At 42.7% G+C, this 20,986-nt stretch overlaps 1 protein-coding gene across 4 annotated transcripts in view; it reads left to right on the top strand.

Annotated features, from left to right (window-relative positions):
• Positions 1–1,144: 1,144 nt before the first annotated feature.
• Positions 1,145–20,986, top strand: part of nos1 (nitric oxide synthase 1 (neuronal)) — a 95,577-nt gene continuing 75,735 nt past the window's right edge. For 2 of the 4 annotated variants that reach the window (XM_073065457.1, XM_073065460.1), the window contains exon 1: positions 1,145–1,369. The gene's annotated coding sequence lies outside the window, so the exon portion shown is untranslated. Of the gene's footprint in view, positions 1,370–1,706; positions 1,779–10,847; positions 10,872–20,986 lie in introns of those variants that run through there. The other 2 variants (XM_073065459.1, XM_073065458.1) reach the window with 2 other exon arrangements.

Below are 20,986 nucleotides of genomic sequence, written 5' to 3'. Positions count from 1 at the left end.
TTATTGCACGACGTGAGTGCAGATTTCAGATCAGCAGCGACCCACTTCATAGAACTTTTACCAGTCGATACTTAACTACGAGCCTGGAATATTTCTGCGGTAATACGGCCCACCCGCTGTCTATCCCTCTAAAATAGCCGGCCCTGGTTTGCGACAGAAACTCCGGATGTGTTCCTTTTGTCGTTTTCACTGAAGGATTTAACACATAACGGATTATGTACAATATTTAAATTGAATTGAATTGTAAATGTATGTAAAGCTAATACAATAATTAACTTCAACTCCCTAAGTGAATGGGGAAGCTTTCTGGGTTAGTTTGTGTCCGTGTCGACTTCCATTCGCCATTTCATATTTTAGTTTGCACACCGCCCCTCCCTCTGTGTCTCTCGGAAAAGTCCAGGTAGGCTTTGAGACTGGTATTCTTGTCCATTTCACGGACTAGAATGTATCGACAGAGCGCTGTGTAGTTGCTTTCGTATCCTGTCAAAGCAGACGGGATTGAGTTTGGACCACGACTGAGATGGGCCGCTGTTTGACTGAGGCGGTCGGTGGGTTCGATGGGCGCTGGGTTTGGTTTTGTTTGTTCGAAGACCCACTTGTCATTGGAAGGAGATCTGCAACAGCAATTTTATAATCGACAGCAGGAAGTTAAAAAACAAAGGAAGTAAAAATCAAATATCTAATCTTACGTTTTTACAATGAATATAGCTTCTGAGAATGGCAGTATTTGCAATGTTTTTAAAAAATAACAGCGAACATTAAACTAAAGAACACTTAGGATGCCCAATCCTGTCAACGTCACTTCGAAAAATGCTGTAAAGTCACGTTACAATGAGAATACTTTGCTTTCGACATTATGAAATTTAAAGTCATAATGATCATAATGATCATAATGATTCGTGATCACTGCCTCTCACAAAGACTTCTGTTGCACATGAAGATATTCTCTCGTCTTCCGTCAACCGTTTCTTCAGGGACGAAGAGGCAACGTATTGATGTAATGTATTAATATTTATAACGTCGTTCGTTGTCAAAGATCCGTGACTTTTTAGACGCGCGGATTCTCTAATGAGGGTTATATTGTTTCACTCTCTTCATATAAGAAACTGGTTGGCCATCCAAATTAATTCGTTTAGTGATGACAGGGGACGAGAGTCACATTAAATAATGCCTCCCCTCGACCCACGGCACTGGATGGACTTGCAACATATTAATGCTGCTTCCACGTTCTCGGGATAGACAGAGAGGGAGAGAGCTTGGAGCGTGTCACCAGCGGGGATCCGGGTGAATTGTCTGCCGGAGCAGGCAAGGCGAATTAACTGCACAAGGAAGCCAGAACCGACATCGCTGAACCCAACGGTGGAACTAGGTAGGTGGCTAATACTTACCTGGTTTATTACTGAGCATAAGGCAGTGGCGGCACTGGATCTCGTTTCCAGTTTTCGGTGCCTTGGCTAGACAGTGAGGAGAGCGAGATTTAATCGGGATAGATAACAGCTCTTGGCGCTTCTGTGAGCGTGTCTTTTGCCTTGGCAACAGAAGGTTTGGGACACAGGGCAGAACCGCCGATCTTCGGAATGGGGTCGTTTGCTCATTTCACCGAGCGGGATGGAGTTTTTGCGGCAGTTAATCTGAGCACCTGTAGTACGTTCGGGTCAGAGTGGAGGCAGATATTTATTCCCTTTTCACTCTACGGCAATGGACTCAGATGCGTTAAGATCCTGCTCGGGAGATCAAGCAAGACGACCATCTCGACTCATAAAGAGGAGTTTGAAACGGTGAGTTTAGAGACATCTTAGTTTGAAAGAGCAGAGTGGAAGAGCTTTCCAACTATGCAAAATAATTGTTGAATCATTGCGTCCGCAGATGGTCAGCCTTATGTAATATTAGACATTTATAACTCTCGAAACTTGGTAAACATCTTTCCATTTCATCTCCTTACTTTATTGGGATGTTTATCGTGGTGCCGGTAATCCGAATTTGCGAACTCACCTTCCTTTGGCGTGCTGGCTAGTTTGTACCCGTAGGCAGTACTAGGTGAGCGGAGATGAACTTCACTGCTAGCGAAGATTCGTCTTTACAAGCGTACGAATCTTCACAGACAGATGAATGAGTGGTGGGTGGGCGGAGGAAGGCTGGCGGGACCGCCGCTTCTTTCGTAACCGAGCACAGTGCGGAACTGTCACGGGTTTTAGGTTGGGGGGGGGGGAGACTTGTTAAATAAAACTCAATCTTTATGAAAATGTTGACACTTCAAACCTGCTGGTCTAAACGGGGGACCAGAACAATGTTCCATATCAGCAATCCCTTTTGTCAACCATCTGCATTTATGAAGTGGTTCTCATATTAAACTACGCAGCACCAGGCCAGACACAAGTTGGCACTAAATCACACCAGGACAGTTTTGTTCAAGTAAAGCGGATATGGGAAGTATCTTAAAAAGAGGGAAGTAGTAAAGACTAAGAAATTTAGAGATCACATTACAGCCGACTTGGAAGCATCGCCAGTGATGATCAATACAGGGAAATGTAGCGGTGCAGCGAAGCGGAGCTGCGGATGGGTATTGCGGGGCGTTGACAAAGCCACTGGGAGATTTGAACGCCAGCATGAGGACTTTAAGTGGAAACGTTTACCTAGTCGGTGAAAGGTAATGGATGACACGTGTTAGTGTGCGTATCGTTGCTATTTATTCCCAGCAGGGGTTCCCACGCTTTTTTATGCTATGCAGACTTGCCATTAACCGAGGGGTTTGAGTACCCCAGGTTGGGAAACCCTGAATCCCAGTGCCACCGGGTATCTCGCAAAAAGAAGTGTTCTTCCCCGTCAGTGGGTTTACTCAGAATGGAAAAAAGAACTGCAGATGCTGAAAATCCGTTATATTCCCAGGGAATACTGAAATCACTCGGCGGGTTGGCAGCTTCCGCGGAGAAAGATACGGAGTCAATGTTTCAAGTCGGAGAACACTCAGACCAAAAGTTTCCGACCTGAAACTTTGCCTGTGTATCTCTCTCCACAGGCGCGAACCGACCCCTTGAGATTTGCCGGCATGTTTCAGTCTTTGTGCCCGCAACGCCAAGAGTGAATGAATTGGGTTAGATTGCACAGGGTTGTGTGTCGTCAGATTGAAAATTATTTGACTTAAAATATGAAATCTACCTTTCGCAATTGTCCAACTTAAACAAAAGAAAATATGCGGACGCTGGAAATCCGAGCGACGCACACACAAAATGCTGGAGGAGCTCAGCAGGCCAGGCAGCATCTATGGAAAAGAGTACAGTCGACGTTTCGGCCCGAAACCCTTCGGCAGGACTGGAGAAAAAAAAGCTGAGGAGTAGATTTTAAAGATGGGGGGAGGGGAGAGAGAAGCACAAGGTGATGGGTGAAACCTGGGGAGGGGTGGGGGAAATGAAGTGAAGAGCTGGGAAGTTGATTGGTGAAAGAGGCAGAAGGCCGTGGAAGAAAGAAAAGCGGGTTGGAGGACCAGAGGAAGGCGATGAGGCGGGGCATTTCCGGAAGTTTGAGAAATCGATGTCCATGCCAAAAGGTTGGAGGCTACCCAAACGGAATAAAAGGTGTTGTTCCTCCAACATAAGTGTGGCCTCATCACGACAGTGGAGGAGGCCATGGAGAGACATATCGGAATGGAATGGGAAGTGGAATTAAAATGGGTGGCCGCTGGGAGATCCCGCTTTTTCTAGCGGACGGAGCGTAGATGCTCGGCAAAATGGTTTCCCAGTCTTAGTCGGGTCCACAGATATACAGGAGGCCGCCCCGAGCACAGTATATGACGCCTACTGACTCGCAGGGCTCCGACCTCCGTCGCCTCACCTGGAAGGACTGTCTAGGGCCCTGAATAGTAGTGAGGGAGGAGGTGTAGGGGCAGGTGTAGCACTTGCTCCGCTTGCAAGGCTAGGTGCCAGGAGGGAGATCGGTGGGTAGGGACGAGGGAGTCGTTTAGGGAGCGATCCCTGCGGAAAGCAGGAAGTGGGGGGAGGGAAAGATGTGCTTGGTGGTGGGATCCCGTTGGAGATGGCGGAAGTTTTAGAGAATTATGTGCTGGATACGGAGGCTGGTGGGGTAGTGGGTGAGGATAGGCTAAGAGCAGACGTGCGTGAAATGGAAGAGAAGCGGTTGAGGGCAGCGTTGATGGTGGAGGAAGGGAAGTCCCTTTCTTTGAAAAAGGAGGATATCTCCTTCGTTCTAGAATGAAAAGCTTCTTGAGAGCAGATGCGGCGGAGACGGAGGAATTGAGGGAAGTGGATGGCGCTTTTACAGGAAACAGGATGGGACCAGGAATAGTCCAAATAGCTGTGAAAGTCCGTGGGTTTATACTAGATACGGGGGGGATAAGCTGTCTCCGGAGATAGAGTCAGTGAGATCGAAAAAGGGGAAGGAGGTGTCGGAAATGGACCAAGTAAATTTGAGGGCAGGATGGGAGTTGGAGGCGAAGTGGATGATGTCGACGAGTTTAGCATGGGTGCAGGAAGCGGCACCAATGTAGTTAGTGTAGGAACAGTGCGGGACGGTCAAAGTAGACTGTTCCACGTAGCCGACAAACAGGCAGGCATAGCTGGGACCCATGCGGGTGTCCATAGCTAGCTCTTTTGTTTGAAGGAAGTGGGGGAGCCAAAGGAGAAATTATTCAAACTGAGGACAAGTTCCGCTAGGCGGGGGAGAGTGGTAATGGAGGGGGACTGGTTGGGTCTGGTGTTCAGAAAGAAACGGAGAGCTTTGAGGCCTTCCTGGTGGGGGATGGAGGTGTATAGGGACTGGACGTCCATAGTAAAACTAAGATGGGGGGGGGGGGGGCATGGAACTTGAAATCATTGAAAAGACCCAGAGGGTGTGAAGTGTCACGGATGTAGTTAGAAAGGGACTGGACCAGGGTGTTAAAACAAATCAAGGAATGCCGATATGAGTTCAGTGGGGGTAGGAACAAGCTGAAACGATGGATTTACCTGGGCAAGCGGATTTGAGGATCTTGGGTAGGAGGTAGAAACGAGAGGTGCGGGGTGCGGGAACTATGAGGCTTAAAGGGTGAACCGAGCTGGAACAGCAAGAGTTTAAGGTCGGCGGATCGGAAAGTAGATCAGATTTATTGTAGAGAAGCGAGGTTAATGTTTGAGACTGTTTTCTGACTTTCTGAAGGGCCAACCAGTCTCCTTCAGAAACTGGCCAACATTTCTCCAACATTTTTCCAAAATTAAATTTCCTTGGGTTCATATTGTCTAGTGTTTGTATTTCACTTGTCACAGTTAGACAGTTTACATGCCCAAGCCTTGAACAATACTCGGACGAGTGACTTCCTGAACTGTCGCGAACTCTGCTTACACTGGGGTGCCACTGTAGTGTAGTCACGAGTTTTCCAAAGATTGGCGGATGCTACGTTACTGCCTGAAGAAATACGATTGCGGAATACTGTAACTAACAATGTCTCTATCAGTATGCGGAATTACTGTATTTCCTTTCCTTGGAACTCGCTGCAACTGAGTTGTAAATGTTGGACCTGCATACTTGTAATTTGATATTACTAATCAAATAAAAACAGAAACGCCGTAAATACCCGGACGGGCCCTTTAGACACCATTCGCCCGAGAGGCACAGAGAAAGGTAACTTTTCCGATAGATGGCAGCGTTTCATCTGCACCAGGTCGGAATCTGTTCCTCGCTGCAGGGATGCTGCCTAGCACGCAGAGTATTTCCAACATTGCTTAATTTTTATTTCAGTTTCTAGCGAAAGTTGATTCTTGCTTTCTCGTTCACTGCTGGTGTTATTTCACCATGTGAACCTTTATTCGGATTTGTCTATGTAAAGTTACTGGGAAGAAGCTTTCTCCCTTCTTGAGTGAACTCCCATTCGAAGATCAACCAAGGACTGCAAACGCTCCGAAAAACTTTTTGCGAAGTCGGCAATCAATTTCTTAACCGAACTAAGTAAAATTTTCAAGAGTTCCGGTAGTCAAAATAACGTTTCTACATGAGTCACGTTTTCACGTTGGAATTCGACGGACAAAAGAGAAATCACAGAGCAGAAATATACTTCAAAGCTAAGAAAAGTTTCATTCAATTGTTAAAGTTAAAACCTTTCTTTTGCTTGAGAATTGTCACCTTCTCTGTTATTGCGCGCCCTAGTGGTGGCGCGCCGCGTCTGCGTCTGAATAGCCTGAAGGATGGGAGAGGACTCTCAAACAGAAGTTACGGAAAGTCGAGTTTATTATGCACGCATAGGATGAAATATGGGTGCAATAAAAAATCTTTCTTACAGCACCATGATAAATACGACAGTAAAACACAGAACATCAATTATACAAAACAGTGAAGAAAAGAAACCTGCAAAACAAGGCATCAGCACAAAAAACACAATATACCGGTAGAAGGCAAGTCCATGCAGTGAAATGTACCGCAAAGTCCCTTGCTAGTCTTATCCAAGAACTTAATAGTTATAAGGAAACTGACTGTTCCTGAACCCAGTGGAGTTGGACTGAAGTTTTTCTTTAGGTTTTAACTTTTTTTTTTGAGTGAAAAAATACAATTTGTACTGTTTAATAATTCCTTCTCAAAATATTCCCTTTGAACATTTTAAAAACTTCCTGTGCATCTCTTTCTTTCGGTGTTGATTGAAAATTAGAGCTGATATTAGTGATTAATATGGAAGTGTATGTTTATGGTCTGTTACCTCTGCTTAAGCTTGCAGTCAGTGTGTACTGATAACATTAGGGCAATGGAGTACAACATTTATTTTTGTGGAGAGGTTAAGGGTGACGTTCTCAGTAGCTTGGAATGTTCCGCAGGTCAACTCTGGTGCTGCTTTGTAAGGAGTCTCTGTATGTCCTGGAATGCATTGGTGTTCCAGTTTCATCCCACAGTCCAAATAACTACTGGGTAGGGTCATTGGTAACTTTAAATTGTCGGATGATTAGATTAGAGTTAATTGGGGTTGTGGGTTTGCTGGGAGTGTGTGTCTCAAAGAGCCAGAAAGGCCTAATCAGCATCGTATCATTTAATAAATAAAATCCCAACTAATGAACTCTTCTCAGGCTTCCAACCAGGTACAGGTATTGATTTTAACCAACATTTCGATGACAAACTCCGCCATCTTCATCAGGGTTGATGCCTGGGTATGTCAAGTCCAGTGGTATTTATTCCCCAATCATCCATCCCTCCTGATTGGTTAGTCCTCATCCAATCAGGCTTTCACTGTCCCGCCTTGTTTAAAATCGAATTCTCGTTCTTACTTAGAGCAAGACCTTAATCTTCGTTAAAATTCTTTTTTTCTAGTTTTATTTCAATGGTTTCCTTCACCAGATAGTCCCAAAAGTCATTGACATAGCACAGTAGTTTTGTGCCATCAAAGTCAATCTTATGGCCATTGCAAATGCACTGTTCTGCTGCTGCCAATTTCTTCAGGTAACCCAAACAGATACACCTCCTGTACTCCTTGAAGCAAGTTTCCACTGTGCACCCCATCTGGCCGATTTACATTGCCCCATATTCCCAGGGAATCCTGTAAACACCAACTGTCCTGAGTCCCAGGTCATCTTTGACCCACATAAATTGTGATTTGAGCTTCCTTGTGGGTTTGTGGATGGTATTAATCTGGCATTTCTTTGGGATCCTGGCGATCCTTTCAAAAAACCATGGAAATATGGGGAAGACAGGTGGTGGCAATGATTTTCCCCTCACTGTTTTCAACTGGTCTTGACCAAGTATGAATATGCTTAGCCATGTTTAAAGATACAAATGGTCAGTTCCTTATGCTCTACTGTTAGCTCCTCACTACCCCTCACAACTCTGGACTACCCTCTCACCACCACTTGCTATCCTATTATAGCCCCTCTCTGCCATCTCACATGCCCCACTTAATGCCCATTGACTGTATCATTGCAGCCTCGTCGAAACCCCTCACTATCTCTTTACAATCATGCTGCCCATTTGCTACTCCCCTCACGGACTCTTTACTTGTTTCCTTCCCACTCCACTTCCTGTTCACTCACTGCTCCATCTGTCCAGTTACCAAAAGAATCTTCCACATGCCATCCATTTTGAAAAGGAAAAAGTTTAGCTTTATTTTTGGATGGGTTTTTTTTTTCTCCACCATTGGCCACGGAATGTATGACGTCCTATCATAAGGAACTGAGGTGTAATTTAGTTATTTATTTATTTATTGAGGTACAGCATGGAATGGGCCCTTCCAGTAATCCCCCACTTAACCCCAACCCAAGCATGGAACAATTTACTGAGACTGGTTAACCTAACAACCAGTACTTCTTTGGACTGTGGGAAGAAACCGGAACACCCAGAGAAAACCCTTACAGTACGGGGAGAACATATAAACTCTTTACAGACAGCAGTAGGAGACACAAGTGCAAAATATTTACAGTGTGCCAAGTGCAGCTTCAGCTGTGCCAGCAGGTCAGAGATTTGGCAAGTATGCAGACTGGCAAGGGAATGAGGTCATTCTGGAATCTCGTGGAGCTGATGCCTCACATCTCTAGTCACCCAGATTCAATTCTGACCTCTGGTCCTGTCTGTATGGAATTGGCATGTTCTCCCTGTGATTGCATGAGATTCTTTAGGTACTCCAGCTTCCTCCCACATCCCGAAGAGATGTGGGTTAGTGGATTAATTAGCTACTGCAAATTGTCCCTAGTCTGCAGTTAAACATAAAACACAGAACCGTACAACACTGGACAGGCCATTTAGACCACACGTTGTGCTGATCTTGATTCTGATTTATAGTAAATATCCTCTTCCTGTGCAACATCCATATCCTTCCACTCCCTTCAGATTCATGTGCCTATCTAAAAGCCTCTTAAACTCCATCACTTCACTACTACCCCTGATAACCCATTACAGGCATCTACCATTCTACGCATATAAAACTTGCCCCTCACAACACTTTTAAACATTCTCTCTCTAACCTTAAAAAAATATTCATTGGCGCTCACATTTCCACTCTGGGGAGAAGATTCTGGCTGCCTATCTATGCCTCTCATAATTTAAAAAAAAAACTTATCAGGTCTCTCCTTGACCCTTGGCACTCTAGGGAGTGTCAAGTTCTTCCAACATTTTCCTATGGCACACAGCCTCTAATCTAAGCAGCATCCTGGTAATGTTCTTCTGTGTCCCCTCCATGATCTCCATATCCTTCCTGTAATGGGATGACAAAAACTGCTAGCAATACTCCAGATGTGGTCGGACTAAAGTTTTGTACAACTGCAGCGTGGGTTCCTCTCTCTCATCCTCAACACCCGTACCAATGAAGGCAAGCATGCCCAACGCCTTCTTTGTCTCTTTCAGTTAGCTATGGAACAATGGCCCTGGACCACATGATCTATCTACTAGGTCTTAGTAGGTCTACTATTAACTATATGCTTTCTCCATTCACTTGAGTTCCCAAAGTGCAATACCTCACACCTGCCTGGATTAAACTCCGTCTTCCACTTTTCTATGCGTGTTGGTGACGGGTCTATATCCCATTGTATTCTTTGACAGTCCTTTACACTGTCCACACTCCGGCACAACTGATGTTATCCACAGACCGCTAATCCACTCACTTAGGTTTTCATCTAAATCGTTGACATGTATCACAAATAACAGAGGTCCCTGTACTGATCCACAGTGGTAGCAGACCTCCAGCCTTGATAACAGCCTTCCGTCTCTACTCTCTGTCTTCTACTGGCAACCCAGTTCCAAATCCAAACTTACAATTCACCTTGGATCCCATATATCTTTACCTTCTGAATCTGTCCCAACCAGGGATCGTTTTTAAAGAAAAGTTTCTTTTTGCCGGTTAGAACGTGGACATTATTTTTCTCAATGGCACGTGGTGGGTCTGCGTTGTTTTCCTTTTACGTCTAATTGTTTGTCTTTGGACTATCTCCGGGTTTTCACTTTGTTTTCGGGTGTCTCGTTTGGGATCATGGGGATTGTTAATCTCTTTGTATTTATCAATTGTCCCTAATTTAGGATAATTCAATTAGCACTTTATTTTAGGAATTCCTACGTGCTCTAGGGTGTATTTCGGGAGGAGGGGGCATGCCAACCCCTATCTGTTGGGTCATTGTGGTTCCTTATTGGATGAAACTCAGACTGAGTTCCTGTGTGTCGGAAGTGATTTCAGTTTGCCTGAGCTCTTGTTAATTTCTGTAATAAATATTAAGTTTTATTTTAATTGCTGGAGTCTCTGTGTTTCCTGCACTTGAGTTCACTAGTGACCTTTACAGAACAACCCAAACAAAAAATGAACCCATCGGGATTCGACATGCGACCTGATCTGGCAAAGCAGAGTTCCAAGGCCAGTAGGCACAAGCGGCAGCTACAGGGAATGGCCACGTCTCTCTTTGCCACCGAGGAAAACATAAAAGCCCACGGATCAGTTGCGCCACGACCTCGGAGGGAGAGTGCCGATCGCTCACTCAATCTGCCAACCCCGGGACACTTCGGCGTGAGTCGCGAATCGTTTATAACCGGGTGTTCGAACTGATTCTGCACAAGTTTCCCGCCGAACGAAGATGCATTCGTGCAGGACACACCTCTCGGTTACTGAACACGACAGAAGGTCTAAAGAGAGACGTTGCTTTTAGAGTGGGAGACTGGGGCATTATCTGGCCATTTTCTCCAAGAGTCGGGAAACTCCAGGGAGCCGCCTAGTGAGGCGAGATCTGTGACAGTCCCTAGGGCTTCTCCCATAAGCACTTCCTCGTGGTTCCATATCCCCTCTTGTTCGATATGCAGTCGAAAGGGAGTTTCCCATTTGCTGACTCGAGTTCAATGAGTGACTTGATAGATTTAGGCGTGGCACAGTAAAGGGCGGTCTCTATCTCTAAGCTTGATCATCAGTGCCCTGGACTGTACGCCTCCTGAGCCGGGTAAGGTTTCTTACATTTCTGGACCATTCGTTTTTCAGGTAGGGAATCACAATGAAAAACTAACATTCCGCTTGATTCATTCTACAGAGATCTCTCTTATTCTTGGGCATCCAGGGCTGTCTCAGCATGTCCCTGTGACTGACCGGTCTGGGGATTTATTACTGATTGGACCTCTAATTGCCAGAGTGTCTGTTTTCACCGGTTTCCCAGAATCGCGACGATGTGTCCCAAGCACCCGAGGTCAAAACGGAGAATAAACTCTTGGCTCCTGTCACTTGGGATACTGAATCCCAAGTCAGATAAGCACTCGAGGGGAATAATCTAGAGAACCTTTACTGGATTCTTTCTGACTTCTCTTGGCATTTTCCGCCTTTATTATGTATTTTGATTTTTTTCCCACTTGGTCACAATGAATCCCTTTGTTCCTGCGAAGAGGTTTCCAACTCTGGGCCAGACATTCGACGTTTCTTTCTAGACATCTAGTCGGCTTAGGTCGTGGGGATTTCTTCCGTGGAGAGTCATGCTCTTCCATTGGTTAACTTTTTCTTCTAAAATGATAACTTCTTCATTTTTCTGGGTTGTGCTTTCATTTAAGTTTAGTGGTGAGTACTTATCAGAATTTCATATGCTCGCATGAAGTGCTGAATCCTGTTTTCGTTGTTGGAAATATATCCTTGGATGTTTTATCTATCGTTATGTAATTTTTTAAGCCTGTTCTTTCTCTTCCTCATTCTGTCCTGTGCAGTGTTAATCTAAGTGTGTTTGAGTGTACATTGTGTTTTCTAAAATTTGTCATTTCAGTTCCTATTTTCCTTTGTAAATTTTCCAGATCGGTTTTGGATCAAGATATTATGCTAAAAGAATACATTAGTGTGGATATACTGAAAACGTTTATTGCCTTTGTTATATTTCTACTATTGAGTTCTGTTTGGCAGATTTTCTTAAGCCTCAAAGAAAATTCTGTCAAAAGTTTTCCCTTTATTGCAATATGATCTATTTTCTTTGCTTGTTGATATCCTAAATATTATATGTTTCATATTCATCCATCAGTTGTATTGTGTCCTGCTGCCCTGCTTTATATTCTAATAGCTCTATTGCAGCTTTCTTTGTGTTTATCAGCTTTTGATAGTTTTTTGTTCTGCACTTATCTAGTCCAAAGTTCATTTTTATATCTTTCAAAAATAGTTCTACTGTTTTGAATTAATTGCTTTCGCTTTACTGAGAAGGAGCATTTAATTTAAAATTGTCCATGTATGGAAGATGTGTCAAGGTATAAGTCATTTGGTTTTTTTCTGATTTCATACCTTAATTTCAGTAAATTAGAGAGCAGGTTTAAAGCTACAGTATACGGAACCATAGTGGGCTTAAGTGTTGTCCTGAAAATTGCCTCAATTTATTTTGATAACAATGGTTTTTCTCTTCTGGTTTTATAGTACCTAGCCCTTCATCAGATGTTGTAGGAATTTCACAAGTATTGGGTGTCATTTATATATATATTAAGAACTTATGTTAACCATGAGTGTGGGACAGAATCAAATGCTTTTTGGTTGTCAATATAACAACATGAGAGATTTCTGCTTTTCCTCTGGACTTGACTTAGAATAACAGAATCTATTGTCAGTTGTTCTTTACAATGTTTATGGAAGACTTTCTGCTCTTCTGTAAGTATATTGTGGCTATCTAAGTGAGTGGTGATCAGTTGCGAGGTGCATAATGTTATACATTTATATATCATTTGTAAACAAGTAATAGAACAATATTTTGATGGGTCATATGTGATTTGTTATTATGATCATTATTATTTTTTTATTTTTTTATTTGAACAGTTTGTTGTCTTCTGGCCACTGATTGTCTGCCTTGTTGGTGCAGTCTTTCATTGACTCTGTTATGGTTATTGAATTTATTGATTATGCCTGCAAGAATATGAATCTCAGAGTTGGATATGGTGACATGCATGTACTTAGAACTACAAAACATTACAGCACCGAAACAGGCCTTTTGGCCCTTCTTGGCTGTGCTGAACCATTTTTCTGCCCAGTCCCACTGACCTGCACCTGGACCATATCCCTCCATACACCTCTCATCCATGTACCTGTCCAAGTTTTTCTTAAATGTTAAAAGTGACCCCACATTTACCACTTCATCTGGCAGCTCATTCCACACTCCCACCGCTCTCTGTGCGAAGAAGCCCCCTCTAACATTCCCTTAAGCTTTCCCCCCCTTCACCCTTAACCCACGCCCTCTGGTTTTTTTCTCCCATAACCTCAGTGGAAAAAGCCTGCTTGCATTCACTCTATCTATACCCATCATAATTTTACATACCTCTATCAAATCTCCCGTCATTCTTCTACGCTCTAGGGAATAAAGTCCTAACCTATTCAACATTTCTCTGTAACTTAGTTTCTCAAGTCCCAGCAACATCCTGTAGTTCGGTGACCAAAGCTGCACACAATACTCCAAATTCGGCCTCACCAATGCCTTATACAACTCACCATAACATTCCAACTCTTATACTGAATACTTTGATTTATAAAGGCCAACATACCAAAAGCTCTCTTTACTATCCTATCTACCTGTGATGCTACTTTTAGGGAATTTTGTATTTGTATTCCCAGATCCCTCTGTTCTACTGCACTCCTCAGTGCCCTACCATTTACCTTGTATGTTCTACCTTAAATCTGAATCCATAAATCATAAATCTGAATCTGAAGCTTTCAGTCCTGGACCCACTCCTTAAATTGCACTATGTATCTCATCTCACTAGAATCTGACCTTAAGCACAACCCCAGAAGTCCTGCTCTTTAATTTTCTATTTAGCTGCCAACAATCCCTTTACGAGACCTTATCCATGCTCCTGCCTATGTCATTGATAACAGTATGGACCACAATCTCTCGCTGCTCACTATCACCTTTAAGAATGCCCTTATCGAAATATGTATATGGCAGCATATACTTTCTTAAAATTCATTTTCTTGCAGGCATTTACAAGGAAACAAAGAAATACAAAATAACATGAAAATTTATACATAAACAAAAACTGAGAAGCAATCAGTATGCAAAAGAAGACAATTGCGCAAAAAACAAATACTGCAACCATGATTGTAGAGTCCTTGAAATTATATCTAAGTTGTGAAATCAGTCCAGAGTTTGTGCTGAGTGAAGTTATACATGCAGGTTCAGGAGCCAGATAATTATAGGGTAGTATTTGTTTCTGAAACTGGTTGTGTGAGGCCTGAGGCTCCTGTACCTGCTGCCAATGGTAGTAGCAAGAAGAGAGCATGGCCTGGGTGGTGGAGTCCTTGATGATAGATGTTGCTTTCTTGTTTTTTTTAATATTTCCTGACTTCCCATATCTTTCAGAAGGAGCATTCCACTCCTCTTACTCTCCTTACTGCTATTTTGTCTACACTAAGGCAAAAGTCACAGATTAACTCTATCTCTCCATGACTCTGAATAAAAGTGAGTGGGAGGGGTGAAACAGAGGTTGGAATCAGACAAGGAAGGGATGATGGACAAATGTTGTCAAGTAGGGGAGGGGTAAGAAGAGTGAAATCCAGTGCATAGGTCTGAGGGTGATGGGCAATTGGAAGCAGGTGAGATGCTGGGCAAAGAGAGTGATTGGCTGTGGTCACCCAATCACATTTTAGATTCTATATTATTAAGGAGATTGCATCACAGTCGTTGCATGTTCCGTACTCAGTTAGAAAAAGTGCAAGTGACTGCTGCTTCACGTTGATAATGGAAAAGGAAGAACTATCGAGGCCTAGAGGACTACAGCACAGATAGGGGCTTTTCAGCTTTTCAGCACATCTAGTCTGAACTATTCAGCCAAACTATTCTTCCTCCTAGTCCCATCTAGAAAGAGGTAATAGGGCAGGTATTAGGACTGATTAGATCTCTGCATTAATGAGCAGGTGTTCAGGTGTTTTCTTAATAAAATGACCACTGAATGTCTGTAAAACTCAACTGCTGAAGGAACTCAGTAGCTCAAGCAGCAGCTGTAGAGGCGAAAGGATGGATCAGTGTTTTGGGTTGAGATCCTGCATCAGGACTGAGAGTGTAGAGAGAAGGTGGAGGCTTTTTTTTTGGGCTGAGACAGAGGTTGATGGCTGATGGTTAGAACCGGATGGGGCAATACCTTATCTTCCATCTGGTGTGCTACAGCCTTCTGAACTTTCCACATTATTCAACTTCATATAGCTCCCTTTATCCGTCTGTATCACACTGACTAGTTTTCTGTGATATTGGTTCAGTTTCTCTCTATTCATTACTACAGCTGGAATTTTGGGCATGTCCTGGGTTCTGCATTTCACAAAGTCCACATTGTTATATGTGTTCTCACTCTGATGATCCCCAGAAGTGATAAACTGAGGGCACAGGTAGTCATGGGCAAGTGTATTATTAGTGAAACATTACTGGAATGGAACCTCAGCAGACTAGCAATGACATTGAGATGCCAAAAAATAAAATGGATTATTGCTTGAATAATAATAAAGATAAACAAAGATTAATATAAAATAAAGAATCATGAAGATAATTTCTCTTTATTGATGGAATGCAATTGCTGCTTGTAAGATCTGCATTTACAAAAGATGATGATAAGCCTTTCTGCGTGAATTTCTGCGGTCCTTCTGGGGATTGCTACAGTCCTGTTGGGTAAGATTTAGGCTCAGTGACAACCAAAGTACAAGCAACCCCTGTGTGATTGCAGTTCGGGTAATGAGATTTGTTCTTGCAGAATTTGCAAATCACTACCAGAACATACTGGGATATGGAACACAAGTTCACCCTTGTGAAATTTACATAATAAATAAATACATGTGAAATATCTGTTTCAACTCACATTTTGTATGCAGGTGCAATTACATGTTCATATGCAGTTTTGCATTACAGTAAATCTTAATATAGAACATTGTATGAAAATGCACCCCCAGTAGCACAGGTTTGCCTATATACAGTACTGTGCAAAAGTCTTAGGCATATAGATAGTAATTTTATGTATTGCACTCTGCTGCTGCTGCAAAAATAGCAACATTCTGAACACATGTGAGTAATGATAAACCTGATTCTGATATGTGGATTGAGAGTAGAAAGGGAACGGGGAGAGGAGAATCATGGTTGGGAAAAGCAGGCGGGAGGGGGGAGGGAGCGGGAAGAACCAGAGAGACATTCTGTAATGATCAACAAACCAATTGTTTGGTATCAAGTCACCTTCTCTGGTGTCTCAGGGCTGGGTGTGCCTGCACCTGCATCACCTCCACCCCACCCACCCTTGGCATTCCTGCCCTACCACCAGTCCCACTGTCCTTGCACAGCCCTCTACCCTCACCATTCCCAACATTCTTTGCTCCTACCAGATTTACAAACTCCACGTTGACAAGTACAGCACTGTGTAAAAGTCTCGGGTACCCTAGCAGTATATATGTGCCTAACACACGTGCAGAGTACTGCAGTAATGTATTTTGTGAATTAGGACGGGATGTGATTTAGGGTTGGTGTTTCTCACAGCATCTAGTGCCTTTGTTCTTGAGGAAGATTGGGAGAGATCATGTGTTTGGGACCTCATATCTCAGGCTGTCGGAGCAACTTCTCAATATCTGCAGTGCATTTTGTAGATGGTATACATTGCAGATGGTGTTGCAATAAATGAATGCACAGAGTGGTGAGTGGGGCACCAGTCCAGCAGCTGTTTTGCCTGCATGGCTGTGCTTGCAGCTGCACTCATCCAGGGAATAGGCGAGCATGCTATTCCCCCCTTGAAGGGAAGATTCAGGTTATGAAAGGGCAGATCACATTCTCACATATCAAACAACTCAAAGCTGACATTGCTTTCCTTCAAGAAACTCATATTCGTTGTTTTGATAACTCCCGGCTTCTGTCAAAGTGGGCGGGTCAGCATTTTCATCCATCCTTTCCTAATTCTCTTCTTGAGTTTTTTTGTTTTCTGGTTTCTTTATAAACATCCAGGGCTTTGTTTGATTCTAGTTTCCTAAGCTCTACATACCTTTCCCTTTTTTCTTGAAATCCGAGGTTCTCTTACATTGCCATCCTTGTCTTTCCTTCTGACTGGAACATACCTGTCCTGTACACTGTGCAGTTGGGTCTTCAAACACCCTCCACATGTCAGATGGGAACTTGCTCAGAAATAACTGTTCCCAGTTAACTCTTCTTTGTTCCTGCCTAATGCTCTCATAATTTTCCCTGCTCCAGTTTGATACTGCCCTGCGAGGTCCATGCTTATCCCAATCTATAGCTACGAGGGTTGATTGATAAGTTAGTGGCCTAAGGTAGAAGGAGTCAATTTTAGAAAACCTAGCACATTTATTTTTCAACATAGTCCCCTCCTACATTTACACACTTAGTCCAGCGGTCGTGGAGCTTATGGATCTTGGACTTCCAGAAAGTGTCCACAGCAGGGGTGATTGATGTAACGAGAGCTGCATAACTCATCTCGTTCTACCCTAGAGCACAAACTTATCAATCACCCATCTGTGGACACTTTCTGGAGGTCCAAGATCCATATGCTCCACAACCGCTGGTCTAAGTGTGTAAATGTAGGGGGGCCTATGTCGAAAAATAAATGTGCTAGGTTTTCTAAAATTGACTCCTTCTACCTTAGGCTGTGAAATTATCAATCACCCCTCGTATTTTAAAGTTTTATGAATTCTGGTCACTGATCCCTAACTGCTCACTCACTGAAAGGTTGGTAACCTGGCCAGCTTATTACCCAGATCCAGTACAACCCCTCCTCTTGTTGGATGATCTACATATTGACTTAAGAAACTCTCATGGACTTCCGGTAAGATGGCGATTGTTTAGCTGCTCCAAACTTTTGTTCTGTTACTGTCGCTATCTTTGCACTAAATGTCTCCATTTTTTAAACCTTAGTTAGGAATTTTTTCGGGATCTCTTACTTGCCTGTGAACATATCTAACTTACAATGTCTAGCAAGAGTTCTAAATCTGGGAGAAAGGAAGCTACGGCTCCCTCAGACGAGACCCTGGCTGCGCTCCGTCAGCGCCAAGACGAAATTTTAAAGGAATTTAAAACCGCTTTCAAACAGTTGGAAGACAAACTGGATCGGATCAATGATAAAGTGGACTAGCATGCCGAACACCTATCTCGCATCGATTCAACTTCTGAAGATTTAGAAAGTCGTGTTCGATACTTGAAGACTCTCTGTTCCAGCTTAGAGGAAAAATGTAACAAACTCCTTTCCAAAATGGTGGATCTCAAAAATCGCAGCAGACGCTGCAATCTTAGAATTCTTGGATTGCCAGAGGCGACCGAACATGGACCAACCGTGAAGTTTTTCACCAAGTTTCTCTGTGAGATATTCGGGAAAGATTTGCTTCTGAACCTGCCTGAGCTCGAACGGGCACACAGAGTTTACGTTCCCCCCGGAATTCTGGGCTCCCGTCTGCGACCAGTAATCTTGTGCTTCCATCAATACCAGGTAAAACACAGTCTGATTGTAGAGGCAATCAGGGGGTCTTTTACTTTCCAGGATACAACCATTCGCTTTGTGGAAGATTTTGCACCCCAGACCTTAAAGATGCGCGCTGAGTTTAAAGGTGCAATGAAAGTGCTTTTTGAACATGGTTTCAAACCCTCTCTTCATACTCCTGCCGATCTACGAATCAAGCTTAATACTGGAAAATACAAGTGGTTCAAATCAGTGAAGGAAGCGGAAGCATTTGTGGCAAGTCTTCCGGCTATCCAGTCATCTTCGGAATCTGATTGGACCTCCTAAAATGGTGGATAAGTACTCCTTGTAGTAAAATTACTTTTCTGGACTCAGACTTTACTTGAATCACTCAGACATTATTCATTGAAACTCTAAGGGCTGTTGACAATCTCTCCCGGGATTTGTTGTGTGTGTAATCTATTTTTATTCTTGTATAACTTTATCTACAGAGTTCTACAACTGACTCTAACTTGTTTTGGAGGTTCGAAGTCTTTAGTGAAGGCCTCCCTGTTTGTTGGTTCACAGTTTAATTGCTGATTTATTTTTCCTCTTTTTAATATTTATTTATTTATTTATTCTTCTTTTCTTCACCCTTTTTTCTAATCTCTGAATTTTTTTCTCTCCTCTCTGTAAATGGTTGATAAATACTCATCTTGAATTTATAATTTTCCCCTTCCTCTCCTTATTTTTACCCTTTTTTTCCCTTTCTCTTACTTTATTCCTCTATAATTTTTTGTGGGTAGGTTAGTTTTGGTTTTCTTCCAATTTTCTCTGTATTAAGTTTTATATTTCTGCAGAAGGTGTTCTAATCTGTAGTTATGTTTTCTAGTGCATAAACTAGTTACTATTTGCTATAGTATTTATACAGAACTGTTGTTAATGACACAGATCTGGAAGTTGTATTTGGGTTAATTTTTTTGGTAGAGCTAGCTACTTGTTTTGGTAGCCGTCTAGTTTTGGGTTGTGTGGGTGGGGTGGATTTTCCAGTTCCAACATCACTCACCGTATTTATTGTTTCTCTTTATTGCTCAGGACATGTATATGTTTTGATTTCACGAATCTATGTTTACATCTCTGCTCCCAGACTGCTATTGTACTGCTTGACTTTTTATATGCCTGCTGCCTTTTATGCATTAGTAATTGATAATGGCTAGTGCACTTAAATTCGTGAGCTGGAATGTAAAGGGATTGAATCACCCTGTTAAAAGGAGGAAGGTATTCTCACATATCAAACAACTCAAAGCTGACATTGCTTTCCTTCAAGAAACTCATATTCGTTGTTTTGATAACTCCTGGCTTCTGTCAAAGTGGGCGGGTCAGCATTTTCATTCATCCTTTGCCGCTAAAGCTAGGGGAGTCTCCATTCTTATTAACTCAAATATTCCTTTTGAACTCCATAATAAAATATCTGATACAAATGGCTGTTTTACTATTGTTTCTGGTAAACTATATAACACTAAAGTTGCACTAGCAAACCTGTATGCCCCCAACTTTGATGATGTTAATTTTTTTGAACGGTTTTTTTCCTCACTACCAGACTTAAACTCATACTCTCTTATACTGGGTGGTGACTTCAACTGTTGGTTGGATCCTAAACTGGACCGATCGTCCTCTGTTACCAGATCACCTACTAAATCTGCCTTAGCTATTCAATCGGTTCTTAACTCGGATCTAAAGATCCATAAGGTCTGGGGACTTTTTATCGAGTACTTTCATAACCTTCCTCTTGACTAGGGTTTTTTTTTCCTCTTTTTTTCTCTTTTCGGTCCCTTGCTTTCAGCTCCCTTTTTTTTTCTGGTAGTAGGCATTATTATCCTCTGTTGCTAAGTGTATTCACAGTCTGGGAGTTTGACTGTCCGGACTTATACTCTTTATACTGTGTGGTGGTTGGTCTGGAGTTGTTGTTTTTTTCTTGTGTTGTGGGGCTTGGGGAGGACGCTAAGCTCACTTGTCTTTAATTTAGGTGCTTTTTTTGTTAAATTCTCTTCCTTTGTAGCATATTGTTATTGTAGGCTTAATCTTGCACTGTATTAATGCTCCTCGTTGGGATTTGGGGTTTTTAATTTTGTAAAATGTTTTGAAAAACTAATAAAAAAATTTAAAAAGAAAGGGCGGATCACATGCTCTAGCAATATCCACGCTGCTGTTGTAGCCTCAGATTTTATGTATTGGTCCAGTAGAGATTCAGGAGAAGTATTAATCCACACTCCCTCCTTTACCTAAAGGCTGGTGGGAGCTGGAGTAGGGACAGCTGAGCGAATTCTATCCTAACATTAATAATGTCACAGATCACCTGAAATGTATTTGTGAAAACACTTCATCAGTGTTTAGTAAGCCCAAGAGAGGGCATGCTACTGGACGTAGTTTTAGAGAATGATCTTGGGAATCTTGATCTGTGGCAATCGTATGCGGTGTGAAGACTTTGGTTTGTTGTGAGATGCTTTAGGGAAAGAATAAAGACTGGGGTAAAAATGCTTAAATACAGGAAATGCTGGAGCAATGCATAAGAAGTGGAGAAGCTCAGTGGGTCAGGCAGCATCTATAGAGACAGAACCAGAGTTAACACTTCACAGAATATTACAGCACAATAGAGGCCCTTCAGCCGGTGATATGCCGACCTTTTAACCTACTCCAAGATCAATCTAAC

Source organism: Hemitrygon akajei, chromosome 14 (genome assembly GCF_048418815.1).
Source record: "Hemitrygon akajei chromosome 14, sHemAka1.3, whole genome shotgun sequence".
Classification (NCBI taxonomy): Eukaryota; Metazoa; Chordata; class Chondrichthyes; order Myliobatiformes; family Dasyatidae; genus Hemitrygon; species Hemitrygon akajei.
This window is presented reverse-complemented; position numbering and strand designations above follow the sequence as displayed.